The sequence below is a fragment of the Passer domesticus genome, chromosome 5 (genome assembly GCF_036417665.1).
Source record: "Passer domesticus isolate bPasDom1 chromosome 5, bPasDom1.hap1, whole genome shotgun sequence".
Classification (NCBI taxonomy): Eukaryota; Metazoa; Chordata; class Aves; order Passeriformes; family Passeridae; genus Passer; species Passer domesticus.
This window is the reverse complement of record NC_087478.1, coordinates 30419964-30434599: the sequence shown is the minus strand read 5'-3', so window position 1 is coordinate 30434599 and position 14636 is coordinate 30419964. Positions and strand designations below refer to the sequence as shown.

The following is a 14636-nucleotide window of genomic DNA, read 5'->3' as shown; positions in this document are numbered from 1 at the left end:
TGATAACCAGCACTTTCTTCCAAACCTATTCTAACCCTTTCTTCAAGCTTACATGGTATTTCAGAAGTTTTGCATGGATTCTGCCTCTGAAAAGGTCAAGAGGGGAAATAGACTATGCAATTGGAGGACGACCTGTCATTACTGACCTTTTCAAGGAAGAAGAGAAGGAAACACTCTATAATGACAGAGCTGTTTCTTTCCTAAAATATCACATGCCTGGAATCCAGCATCCAGACTGGCCAGGACTCATATGTGCAAGTGTGCATGTTAGACAGGCAAGAGGGTAATGTTTTGGATCCACACTTTGCCGATGCTTTTTTAAAATTTTAACTGAAATGCTAAACACTAATCCATACATTATATGTAAAGTTAATATAGTTTATTGGTCTTTTTTTAGTTTTTGTTTGGTTGTGGGGGCTTTTTCCATAATTTCTCATTGCTCATGATGTTGCAGTCACACAGTATAAGATTAGCATCTTCAGACTGTTGCTTGTTACAAGACATGTTCATAACATAGCGTTTTTCCCCTGTCTTCAGGTTAGCATCTAGATAAAAAAAACTGAAAAGAAGCAAAACAAACAAGTAAAACCTCTGTTTCATATGTTTTTAAGTGATTCAGGCTATAAGAGTGTACTGTGAATCCTACCACAGCTTGACAGCAGCCCTTTTTAATTTGAATTGTTATCCATTTTCACATCTGATACAAACAATGAATATTTTTGCAGTTATGAATGCCATACTAAGGATACATAATAAAGGTATCAGGGTACTTTAGAAAGTTGTATTCCAAGGCAATATGTCTGAGGCTGAAAGAGGCTGAAAGAAAGAGGAGGCAGAAAGTATGAAGAAATTTGAAAGATATTTCCAAGAAATACATTTGGCCTCATTCAAATGATTGGTTGGTTAAGGGCATGAGGAGGTAGGAGGAGGTATGGAACCAAATGGAAGGGATGAAATATGAGATTAACAGCAAACAAAAGCAAATTGCTGAGGTGTGCTCATGCGGTCTGTCCCATGCATGGAGGATGTGGTTATATGTAACCAGTGTGACAATGAACAGGTATAGAGATATCATAGAGATTTACATAAAGGAGTTTTGAGACACTGTTGACCAGTTTTGAGCTGGTTGTTGTCTGGTAATATTGCATATATATGTCAGAAAGAATTATGGTGAGTTTGGAAAAAATCAGAAGGTAAACAACTATGTTGATTATACCCATAAATGTGACGTGCAGAAGTGATAAGTAGACTAAGTATATTCTGAGGCCTTCAACTCCTATGGAGTGAAAAGCATGAAAACATTCTCTACATTTATTAATATCAGATAAAAAGAGGTGATATTTTCTGCTCTTGAACTTGTATTTTGGGAGTTAGTCACTAAGCCAAAGTTACATTCCTAATTTAGTCCTGTTTTAAATATAGCATTCTATCTGCACCTAGTTTTATGTTTGATTTAAAGCACCTAGAATAAAACACTACTCAAAAAAATGCATACAGATACTGGATGTGAAGTATACTCAGAAGTGAACCCAAATACCACAGCTCTATTGTGCCTTGGTGCCTGTCTGTGCCCATGTGAATTTTTGCATTTTCTGCATACAGTCATCTCCCAACTCCCAGAGTCACTTCATGTACTTGCTTAAAGAAGACAAAACAGAGGTGGTGTCTACCAGACTTGCATGGGTAAAGGTTGGTGCTCTCTCTGTTCACAAAGTCAAGGTTACCTGAAGGCAATGTTCCCATTACAGTGCTGATCTTGCTGAGGCTGATGAACATCACTCTGAAATTGTTTTGGCTTGAGACATTGCACAATTTGAAATTGTTGCTAAAAAATTATTCATTCTAATTTAAATTTCTTTCTGAATTCTGGAGGAAAAAAATAAATGGAAAAAGGACTTAGTAATTATTCACAGTGATTTCATGTACAAGACCTCATTACAAGACCAGAATGGAGGATGAAAATGCTAAGCTGGAATACTTGACACTTCACACTTCTAGTACAATTTTATCAAGTATGTAAGCTTAAACCTACACACAAAGTGTGGCTGTGAAAGGGATGGTGCTGTGAAAGAGACAATGTAAAACAATCCCTATTTCATAACATTAAATATACTTATTAACATAATATTGAATAACTTGCTGAGAAGGGTGAGGTTACCAGGAGCCTCTTCCATGCCTGTAGCAGCAGGGGTGCCTGAAGGCAGAAGCTGTGCAGAACAAGGACTGCTGCTGAAGACCTCTTAGTGTGATATACAGGGTGGAGCCTTCTGTGCTCACATTTACATTTAGGGCTGCCTAACATTCCTCCTCTCTGACATTCATGGTAGGATCAAGACCAGGTCTGCTAACATTTCTGTGCAAGCTTTAATGCCCTGCTGGAGGTTCAACAGGTGCTACTATCAATTCAGTATTGCTATTTATTAATAATTTAATATAAGAAAGACTATTTAGACATAAAATATAAATTAATTTGGAGAAAAGATTCCTTCCCTGGAAATATTGAAAAAAAAATTCAATAAACCCTAAGAATGCAGAAATCATAGAATAAATCAAATGGAAAAGTGACCATTTTATAAAATCTTAATAATTTTAAGGCAGTTGTAAGCCTTCTTATAACTTTTGAATGCATGGAACTTTCAATATATTGAAACACAAGATGAAATATTGCTTTGAAAAATTTCTCTGATGGAAACCCATATAAAGAACGTTCTGCTGAGAGTCCATCTGGAGTTCTATAGCTTAGATACAACCAACTCTAAAAAGCACCAGTAGAATCAATATAGCTATTGGGTTTTTGCCTTTATGAAAACTTTGATTACATTCTTTTATCATTTGGATTTATTTTGTAGAGAGTGCTTTATTCTTGTCAAATTCAGACATGTTATACCAAAAAGTATTTTTATTACATGAAAATCCCCTGTGACAGCTGCTGTGCAGTTACTTGGATGTGGCTTAAACATTGTTTTGATATTTGAAAAACAAACCCAGTTACCATACATTGTTCTTCCAAAAAGAGATATGGTGCTCTTATGACTTCATAAATTGAAAGGGACACTGTCTATCTGAGGCATAGCAATAAATGTCAGATGTTGCTATTAAACAAAGGTTGCCCTTTATGGATCTCATAAGATGATGGAGACAGCTACAGGCAATCTGTGAGATGATTATTTTAAAGCAATTTAAATTTTTTTTCATTAAATTAGTATTCCAAGAAGCCTTCTCTGCTTACTCTGTCTTCTGTTTTTGGGATCTTTAGGGTGTTTAAGTTGTCTTATGTAGATTTTGGCTATACATTTTTTTAAATGTATCAACCCTGACAGGTGTTCACTATCAATTTATTTCATTGTTTGCAATGTTCAGTAACAGTGGCCAAATTCAGAGTTTACTGCTATGATTTTGTATGCAAATCACTCACTAAAGAAAGGCAAAGCTTGGCAAGGTGTGTCTGTTTTTCAAAACATGAGGTTTGACTCTAGAGTTTGTACTACATGGAATGGTGTTTAATTAGTGGTAAGCCAGTGTTGCCTGTTGGCTGGAGGGATATCTTGTGATATTCTCCTCAGCCCACTGCCAAGTTAGAGCAGTATAACAGAAGTGCATTCTAAATCACGATGAATTCTTAAATGTGTACAGGATGTGTGCTTGTAATATTATTTACATATTAAGTATGATCAGCCTGGAGACGATCTGGTTCCTCATAGACCAATTGACATAGGACTGTATAGCACATGTAGATTTAAGGCACAAGAGTCATCTGACTTGTATATAAAGTAAAAACTATTAAAATCTTAGTATGTGAACAGGACTAGAAGGTTGCCATTTCTGCTAGTGTTATTACTAGCACTACTCTTAGTGCTACAGCTAATAGTCAAAAAACTCAGTAGAACACTAATGAGAAATTAAACTGTTAAGGCATAGTAGTTAAGGAGGAATTACACATGGTTTCTATTTTTTGTCTTCAAAGTGATTCCGATAATCTAAGGAACAACCTGTAAATTATTTTCTCCTGATTTCTATATGCATTGGGAAATATTTTTTTCCTCTAATATATGTCCTGAAAAGATAAAAAATGCCATCAGGCATATATATTTTTTATTAACATTGAGCTGTCCTTGAGTAGCTTGAGTCCTCAGCTTCTAACTTCATACATTTAGAACATCTACCATTGTTGCATAAGAAAAAATAAGAGAGACTTTATTTATAAACTCTAACTTTACAATATTATTTTAATTTGATTTAATTAAATATTTTAACACAAACTAATTAAATGTTTATTTTAACTATTTCTCCATATCAGATTGCTAGAGTTCCTTAAACAGCTGTCTTTTGCTACTCTCAGTGTTGAAGTTATAGTATGAGATATAAAATGCTATAAATTGATTCTATCAAGAGAAATTTATGACTGGTCTCCATTTTAGAATTTTAGCAAGGGCAAAACACAAGTCACAAATCACAGAATGCAAATTTTCTATTAGCCTACTGGAATCCTTATTGCAGATAGCAGTTTTGAGTTAAGAAACTTTAGTTTCATACTGACAATATAGTCCCATACTGACAAGTTGAGTTCCATACTGACAATTAGGTTGCTGCAGATACATAGAAATTTGCCTTAGAATTCTGGAAAAATGGTAGCCTCTGTAATCATGTATGTTAGAGATGAAATGGAGCAAGTTTAGTGCTATTTTATGATGTATCCTTTGTTTTTACTCTTCATTTTTTTGTCTTTCTATGTCGTAGACTCTGAGGAGCAAAGTGTATTTAGATTTTATATAATACTTAATATCATGAACATGCTGTATCAGGTTAAGTGACAAATAATAGAACTTGCTGTCAGCATTCACCAAGATGAAGGTTTTAAAATATAAACATGTAAGAAAAAATACAGAATCACTATTAAAGGCGACTTTCTTTTACCCTTTTAAGTATAATTTCTAAAACAATACCATGTACATTTCATTGTTTCAGGTTTTTTGTCTGATTTTTAGCATTCATTAGACGCTACATTATGAAAATATCTAATATTTATGTGACAGGGTTTTATAGTGCTAGGGTGGATTCACTTCTTCAGTGAAAATTCTCTAAAACTTGTCTTTGCATTTTGCTACTAATGGTTAAATATGTGAATAGAGTGACCTGAGCAAATGTTCATCTTTTTTGTCTATGATTAAAAGGTATGGAAAAAAGATTTCAAAAATTAACCAGCAGTTGGCTGAATCATTCAAATTGTCTAAAGCATAAAAAGAGAAACTTACATGTGTCTCTTACCTTATGATTTCTATTGATAAATATTTAGAAAACATTAGACCAATCAAAAGACTTGACATTCAAGTATATGATTAAGTGTTATGAACACAAGTGTGTGGTTGACAAAGCCTTGCTGTACTGTGTTTTGATTGATTGCCAGTAACAGATATTTTTCTACCTATAAGATTTGAAACACTAAACTGTTCTTCTGTAGTTATTCCATGTAAAATGTGATTTTTTAAGTAAGTATTGAACTGGGTAAAGTTCCAGTACAGATAAAGATTTTTAAAAAGGATTATAAATAGCATCAGAACAAAAGTGGGTAAACCAAAAATATTTTTAGTTTAATCCCAGGTGATTACTGGCTAGCTGTCACCTTGGAAAAGTCTGGGCTTCCTCATACCAGATCTGTCACTAAACTTGTAAGAAAATAGGGCACATTGTGTGTCCTATTATTCTGTATGCTAAATGTGACACCTCACCTCCACAATTTTGCTATAAACTATTTCGAAACACCTTTTTTTTTTTCCCCTATAAGTCCTTTTTTCTTCTCAGGCTACAAATCCCTGTGCATAAATTTTAAGGCTGGGAATATAGCCAGACTTCTGGCAGATCATTCCAATATAGTTCAATATGAAATTGCCATAGCAAATAATACAGCCTCAAGGCTTTAGTTTCCCTAATTGGGCCATATGAGATGATAATGCCCTTTTTGTCAGGGCTTATTATTTTAAAGTGTGAATATAAGGGGAAAGTCATCAGGATTCATTTTGATTTTATTTAATTTGTCTTGAGTGTTGTCAGAGAGCACTGAATAATTCAGTTTTAGATCCTCAGGGAACAGACCTTACCATCTACATAAGCAAAAAGTAATTTTTCAGATACTTATGATATTAGGCATTAAAAACTCTGGGAAAGAAATGTGAATATTAAGACGTTTGGAATTTATAAATCTCTGATTTATATATTTAATGTAATGAATTTTGCCTTTTATTTCTAGGTAGTCACAACTAACTAATTAATGTGAAAGTATAGCTTTTAAAAATTGACCATTTAATTTTAGCTATAGAATATTTAGATGATGAATAATATGCATTTTTCCTAAACAAATTAATGAGAATCTATATTCCATTAATGAATACTATGTAGATATATAGCAATTGTCTTCTTAAGTCTTTAAAATAACAATACAAAAACCTCACATGTCAATTCATTGAGTAGACCATATGTCTAATAAATACAAACCTAGTGTATATTTGCTGTAATCTTTTTGGACACAAAGTTAGAATATATAAGTATATGTATTTCCTAAAATCTGATTTTTGTCATGTCTTACAAATTCTTGTCAATGTTGGCAGCGTTATTGGCACAGGGGAACTCTGATCAGGTGTGCTTTGGAGATGTGGGTGCCTCACTGTGCTCTTGATGCAGCTCCTGCCCATACGTGACGCTCGTCAGGAGCAACGCACTCAGCAAACTCTGTTGGTGAATACAAAACAGAGAGAGATCACTTCTCAGAATCATCTTGAGCTTTAGTAAAGACTAACATGGCTTTGTCAATAATTATAATATTGTCATAAAATTTCACAACAGTACATTTTATTTTGAAATCTGTTGAAACTTAAATGTTGTCTAACAGTGCCAGCTTGTCTGATCCATCTTTTTATTCCTTCAACTGTTTTCTTATAAAAGATATTTCTAATATATATGAAAATAAAGTGCCAGGAAATGGTGTAAGGTAATAATTGAGTCATGGACTATGTATCAGCTGATCAGAGAATGTAGAGAAAAGGCACAGCAGGAATGGAAAGGAACAGAGTGACAGAATTCTGGAAGAAAGAGTCCTCCTGATCCTGCAGGGTGCAAAAATGAATATAATGGAGCTACACTCTAACATTTGAATAAAGCAGCTAAACCTGAGTGCTGCACAGCCATTTTGTCATTCAGTCCAGGAGAAATAAAACCATAAATGCAGCAAAGGAATCCAATGACCAATTCAGTGATGAGGAAATGTTCTTGGATTCCATAAAGCAGTTACCACAGTAGATAAGGAGAAGATCACTGTGCTGTCATTAAGTGTGAATGAGGGCTGCCAAAAATCCAGAGCTGGCAGTGGCAGTGGATATGCAGCAGAGGTCAAGAATAGAGTTCTGAATTTCAGGCTAAAGGAGAAAACTCAAAAGTGACAGGAAGCCTGTTATGATGCATAACATCTACATCTCTTTAATCAGCCAGGACTGTTGGTAGTTGAAAGAATGATGTTTCTCTGTTTGAAAGAGGAAGACATACTGGAACTTGAAGTCACTTGTCATGCAGCTGGGAATGGGTTCTGAGCCAGAGAAGTAGTAACTGAGGAGGTACAAGACCAAGCACTAATGAATTGCTATCAAAGAGCAGATGGTTTTATGACATAGTTTCAGACCACAATCTTAGATTTTTATATTTCTCATTCTAAAGAGAAAATATAAATTGATATGCCAAAGCACTAATTTTTGTAACAGTGAATAAACTGTGAGCAGGAAGGCCTGCAGCATTCCTATTCTTCAAAGTAGATGGATGTGTGAAAATATAGATGTGTTTCAAAATTCAGTACATAATGAGGCTATAAGGAGTCCTTTAAACATTAGCTGGAGTTCCTGTGACAGTGATAAAACTATATCAGGCTTGAATATAAAATTTAATTCAAATAATTAAGTCTTCCATCCTCCATTAAGCAAGGGAAGAAAAAAAAATTCCAGAATGAGAACAGGAGAAATCGAGCCACAGTCAATGTCTGGAGCTTTTGCAACAGCAGGTGATTTATTAGGGAATTTAAGGATTGTTTTGCAAAGAAGGGGGTAAAGGGAGAATTCAAAACCTAGACACTTTTTTCAATTTAAAAGAAAAGCGACATTGAGGAATGTGGTTATTGTGTTATTTAAGTCTTTGAATTAAATTAAGTAATATTTAAAAATATAAATATTAAATGCAAACTGTTCTTGCACCAAAAATAACTTTATGGTGTATACAAAGGGATGGATGCATAGCTCTTCTACAGAAGCAGTGTGCACTGCACCTGGCAAAGGTCTCCCAGAAAGCCCTGACAGAAAGCCCTTCAAACTGCTGCTGTTATAAACCATGCTCCCCAGCTCTGGCACTTAGGCTGCCACAACAGCACGAAGCGCCAGGAGAAGATGGCTGACATTTTGTTAATATGACAATATCCATCCTGTAACTCCATGTGTGTGGCTGTATCCACTTTCACAAGATGGTACATTCCCCTGGAGATATTATCACTGTTTTTGACCTGTACTGGACTACTGGCCGTCATCAAAAGCTGGTCACTACTGTGGCTAAGCTTTCCTTTTCCCTACTACGGCAAAGACTTGGAGGGCCATGATTTTCTAAAAAAAAAATTTAAAAAAATTATCACTTTTAGTAACAAAACTATTTTATAGGGTTTCCATAAAGCAGTCATGGTTATTGCTTTCCATGATGTTTTGCACATTTGTTTTCCTGCTCAAGTAAAAATATCCTGAAATTAATATTAATAGGAAAAAACTCAGGAGATAAGGGTTAGGTGCACTGTCCTTACCAAATGGGGAAGCTGAAAAAGAGAACAATTAATCAAGACAGAATAGAGATGGTTTGAGTTTATATTTCACGTGTCTTATTTTCATGATACTTAATAGTGGGATTCTACCTGTAGAATACCATAAAGAAGGCTATTAATTTCCATTTCAAATTGTAGACAAAGATAAATGCAAAAGCACATGATGTGATGTGTCTGAAATATGCTTTGAGGAAGGGAGAGTGAGGAGTTTTGTCCAACCAGTTACATTCTGGTCTGTCTCCTACCAGGCTGGGAGCCTTTGGACTGTGGTACTGGCAGTTGTACCACAGATTATGGGCATTCAGAGATAGAAGGAGCACCAACATTTATGGTGGTTATTTTTCAGGCAGTAAGAGGATGTATCATTTACAAGTGTTGTAGAAAATCTTTTTTCATGCTGTGAAAACACTGACCATATTCTAGGAGGCACTAGTCAGCCTTTGTTAGCCACCATTTTTATACTGAGAGGTTGTGACTGATGAATATTCTACCATCATCTTTAAAACCCCATAGAGGAGGGTGAATGTGGATGTAAAAGTGGCAGTTGTTTAGACTAGAGACTTGCAACAGGAGGAAGCTGTATTTTAAAGCACCACCTTTTATATCTCTTGGAACAGTTGTACGTGCAACTATTACAATGATTTAGCCTCCGTGTAAGCTTTTCCTGCAGTTACTGCATAACTCTGTTTCTTTCTGTGAATTATGGACATTAAAAATCAATTTTCTCCTAGGCTAGCTGTTGTTTCCTATTTGGACATATTCTTGCTGTATTTCCCTGAAATAGATATATCTTGACGTGAAAACTTCCCAAAGCTTTAGCAGACTGTGAAGAAGCCTTTGGTAAAAGACATTAATATGTTTTTGGAACAAATGTACTAGATTTCTGAAAATTACACAAGAAAAGAATGTCAGAATTCAGCTTCAAAGCATATTAGAGTTGATTTTCCTTTAAAATAAAGGGAAAGATTTCCCTTTAAAATATCAGAGTATTTTAAAGGGAAATCACGCTTAAGTACAATAATGGGACTTCTTTCTTGTAATTACATAATGGTTTGTTTGAGTAATTAAATATGCTCCTTTTGGGAAGCACATGGGAGGTCAATAGAAACCACATTCCTTTGTATTTAATCATGCTTATATTTTCTGAGTGTGCCTAAGGGAATAATTTTTTCACTTATTTATTTTAAATATTCAATATATGAAAATGCCTGTGCATTTCTGACTTAATAAAAAAGAACACCAAAACTGTATGTAATGCAAATTTTGCTAAGTATGTCCTTCTTCTGTGTTTAATGGAATGTGAAATGATCTACTATCATTCATTGCATGATATCAGAATTACCACTAGGACTCTTTTTCCATGTGTCTGTGCAGACCTGGGTGATTATGCACATATATTGGTGCTAAAGAGAACAGTTATGGAAACCTCACTTCCAGGCTTCCACTTGCTTGTTCTACAGAGGTATAGCCCAATCAGTTTTGGTTTCCACGTATGACAAGATGTGTCATTGTTTTAAGCTTAGCTGGAGATGATGCCCCATGCAGCTGGTCCCTCCACCCTACCCTCTCTTCCCCTGCTATCCAGTTAGAATGGGGAGAGAAATCAAAATAAAGCTTGTATGTATATAAGAACAGTTTAATGATTGAAAATAAAATAAGATAAAGTAATAATGGTAAATTATAGTAACAATTGTATTGATAAGGAAAATAAAACAGTGATGCAATTGCTCACCACCTACTGACCAGTGGCAGACCTTCCCTCCTGAATCAGATCAGCTGCCCTTCGTGGGTAACTCCCCTGCAGTTTATATACAGAGCATGACCTTCTGTGCTGTGGAATATCCCTTTGGTCAGTTCCCTTTGGGTCACCTGCCCCAGCTATTTTCACTCCCAGTTTCCATTGTGTACCTTCTAACTGGCAGAGCATGAGGCAAGAAAAAAATTCTTTATTTAGGATAAACACAACTTAGCAAGAAACCAAATAATAAGTGTGTTATCTATACCATTCTTACTCTGAATCTAAAACACAGCACTGTAACAGCTCCTGAGAAAAAAAATTACTGAGCCTGACAGTTCCAGTGTTCCCATTTTCTTGTCTCTGCACAGGTAATGCCTCAGGATGCTCCAGTTAATGAGGTAATGAAATATATTTATTCTTTGCATTTCAGCTGTGGTTTGTGGTTGTTCTGGTTGCCTGCATCGACTCACACATCCTTACAAGTTTATATACTTGTTAATCATTTCAGGACTTGCTGAGTAAATAGAACAAACCTCTGAAAGAAGAAGCTTAATTCAATTTTTCTCAAACAAAAGAAGAAATGTTGGAGGTTTTAAAACCTGGGGGATTGAGAGACACTTTCTTATCACTGAGCTTCTTGGGCAGAGAAGAGTACAAAACCCATGCTTCTTGTGAGTATAAAACTCATTGTTCTTGGGATGTTTCTCAAAATACTTGGCATACAAAATTACAAATTTAAATCTGGGTCAGATAGAAACCTGAATATTATGGAAAGTCAAGTGCTGCAGCTTGGACTGTGTATTAAATTTATTCAGAAAATAAAGAAATTTGAAAAAAATTTCTCAGTTTCAAATTTAATTTTTTCCACTGCTTCTGCGCCTATCAGTCCTTCATGGATTTGAAACAAGATGGAAGTTCTATTAGGAAGGAACTTTAAATTTCTTTCATGCCCATCATGGCTTGGAGTACATTTACAAAAGCACCTTTAGGCTTGAGAAAATATTGTAGTACTGCTGTTCTGTAGTGTATTCACTGAAACTTCTCAACTTGCTTTTTAAAAACATGAATGTACATGGCCTATTCTAGCAAATTTAAAGTAATGTGGGTTGGATTTTTATTCAATATTATTTTTAATTTATTTCTTGCTTTTGCTAAGAGGACAATATTAGGGACAAATCTAATGATACATATTATTCCCTCATAAACTAATGAAAGTATAAAATTATGCTATCAAAGATGGAGAGCTGGCACAGAGAACTGGCCTGGGGAAGCTAAACTCAGAAAAGAAACCAGAAGTAATTTTGCAAGGTGGTTTTATGAAGGGTTTGTAGGAAACATTGACTTAACCAAGGTTATTGTAGCTATCCATCTTCATTACCACCATTGCAGCCTTCCCTTTCTTTATTCAGACATTCAAAAGATAGTCCTGAGCCACTCTTCTGGTTGTATCAACATCCACAGTATTTCAGTTTTTGACTTTATGAAAAACATATCCTAAAGTGACAGCAAACTGGCCATGGCTGCAGTCTGCTGTTGCATATAGTTTCGTGTGAATTCTATTGCAATGCTATAAACTCCTGACCATCCTCACCTGGCTTGGTATTAAAATGTTTGTGTTCCTTATTGTCATTCTCTTTCCTAAAAAGGCTCTTCTAATGAAAGCTGTGTCTGCAGCCATCCCTTCTCAGTGGTGGGCTCATTCTCTTGCTTGATAAGCAAAAAATGAGAACAAGTTTTCTCTACTCAACTTTGATGATTTCTCTTTTCTTTTTATTGCAGAGAGAATGGAAAGGAAACAATGCACAAAAAGAGGGAAACAAGACATCATGGGATGCACTTGGCAAAGCATTACTTGTCCCCAGCAGCTGTGTGCAATTGTACTAAAGATGCTATCAGCTTCATAAAAAAAAATAATAGACATTTTTCCTTGTTGCCAGCTGAAATTCGCTTATGGGGAAAGTAACTGAAAGAAACTGACAATAGCAGCCATTTAGCACAGATGAGCAGATTTGTAGGAGACAGAGTTTTGGCACACTGGACATCTCACCATCAGTCATCTGGAAAATTGTTGCCAGCTGGTAAAAGACTTTATCCCAATTGGGGTTTTGTTGGCTTTTTTTTGGGTGTGGTTGGGGAGTTTTGTTATTTGTTTTGTTGTTTGTTTGGTAGTTTTGGGTAAGATTTTTTTCCCTGTTTTCCATTAAATCTTATGCTACCTCTGCAGGGTAGCAGGGGGTACTCCTGTATGCTACCCCTGTAGGTTTTAAACACACCAAATCCTCTTTGGGGTGTTTAAAAAGGAAATTTTTTTATAGAGAGAAACTTATGTGTACACAAATCTCTGTTTGAATTTGCATTGGTTTTATAACCAGCATTTCTGTAATTTGATGATTCTTTGTGTGCAAGAGATGGTAGATTTGCCAGGACATATATGAAAGCTTTGATACATATGTACTTTGGAAACAGCTCTTTGCAATATGGGAAATTAAAAGCATAAGAAAGTAATGGGGTTCAGTAATTTTTCTTATATTGCTTTAACTTGTTTCTTGCTCACTAGGTCCTTCCCTGAGAAGTACATTTAGGAGTGAGAATTTAAGAGGGCTAGGAATGAACATTCATTTTATTTGAGCAAAATGAGTAAGTCCATTTTGTTTAGCTTTACAGCTGATTGTGTCATTTGTGACACCACATCGTGATTTCATTGGCAATGCAGGTGCCTAAGATGGATCCATATTTTTAAGCACTAGTGATTTGGATTTTCTGCAACTCTTTCTCTTTGGAGACAGAAATATAAATGACTTAAACAAAAGATTTCTAAGAAAATACTTTGTATATATCAGTTTTGCTCTAGGAAGCAGTTTCATGTTGTGACCTTCTTAACATATTGAGTTCTGTGAAGTTTTGAAAGCTTTTTAGACCATAATTACAAAACCATGTTTGGGTAAACGATTTCTGTATTAGATTTTGTCTGGATTCATGAGACTACACAATGTATTTGCTGCACTAAAAGTTGCTTTTCACTCCAGAAACTTTCTTGTGCCAACTTGACTGGGACAGCTTTGTCAACCTGATCTTTCAGTAGTGAGCTTGAAAGTTATTTGATTCACTGTGTCTTAAAGCATAGACAGCATGATACCCTTGACTGTTTCATACTGTTCTGAGGAATGTAAATGTTATATTCATTCCAGCATAGATTACTCTTGTCTACTGATCACTTGTTCTCTGCCTCTTGTCTATATATTCTTATTTTTTTCTTGCTATCACAGGAAGTTAACACTAACAAGAAGCATATTCTATGTTTAGGGAAGTATTAGAAAAATCAGCTGCAGTAGCAATGTACAAGAAAGCTCAGGACCAGAAAATGCCTTTACCTTACTAACATAAAAATTAATTTAAAAGAAGACTGAGTAAACATTTTTTTCATTAATTAACTGAATTATGATTATGAAATCAGTCTCATATTTCTTCTTGGATAATTTAGTGAAGATTCAGCATCTGAATCTGGAATGGAATGGTTTCTGTGATGGAATCACACACTTCAGCCACTTTGTGCTGGGGGCATTTGCACAGAAATCTCCTCTGTCTTTCTACTATAACAAAGTGCCTGCTCAGCTGGAGCAATACAGATCTTTATATATTTTTGTGCTCAGCAAAATCTAGAGAGAGATATATTATTAAGTGCAAAGCCATTGGGTCCCAACCCTGACCTGAACATAAATGTTTTGCCAGTATATAACACCACCACACATGAGTTGTACCATTCATGGTACAACTAGGATTAATTAAATGGGTCATTCATATTCCTTAAGAGGGGATAATCACTTTCTTATGCAGGGCAGACTGTGAACCTTTACTCACTCTGATGTATTCTGATGAGTACTTTCTTATTGACTTCTGTGAATAATTGCAGAGGCAAAGGTTTTTGGGTCCAACATTTAAGATGTGTTAATTGCCTTTAGTTTCACTTCTGCCAACTGGAACTGAGTTCCTAAATATTATAGAGAGGATGTTTTATGATTGGCCCTTACCCTTTTGTAGTTGCTATTACTGGTCCTTTTCAGG

The 14636-nt window shown here is 35.3% G+C and overlaps 2 long non-coding RNA genes across 2 annotated transcripts; one reads left to right on the top strand and one right to left on the bottom strand.

Annotated features, from left to right (window-relative positions):
* Window positions 1-1625: 1625 nt before the first annotated feature.
* Window positions 1626-8614, bottom strand: LOC135301315 (uncharacterized). The gene is made up of 3 exons (XR_010363066.1): window positions 8531-8614; window positions 6581-6723; window positions 1626-1866 (listed from the first exon to the last, which is right to left on the bottom strand). It is a non-coding gene; the product is annotated as an uncharacterized LOC135301315 (long non-coding RNA).
* A 2301-nt stretch (window positions 8615-10915) lies between these two features.
* LOC135301314 (uncharacterized) lies at window positions 10916-12704 on the top strand. Its single transcript, XR_010363065.1, has 3 exons — window positions 10916-10972; window positions 11083-11245; window positions 12354-12704. It is a non-coding gene; the product is annotated as an uncharacterized LOC135301314 (long non-coding RNA).
* Window positions 12705-14636: the final 1932 nt, after the last annotated feature.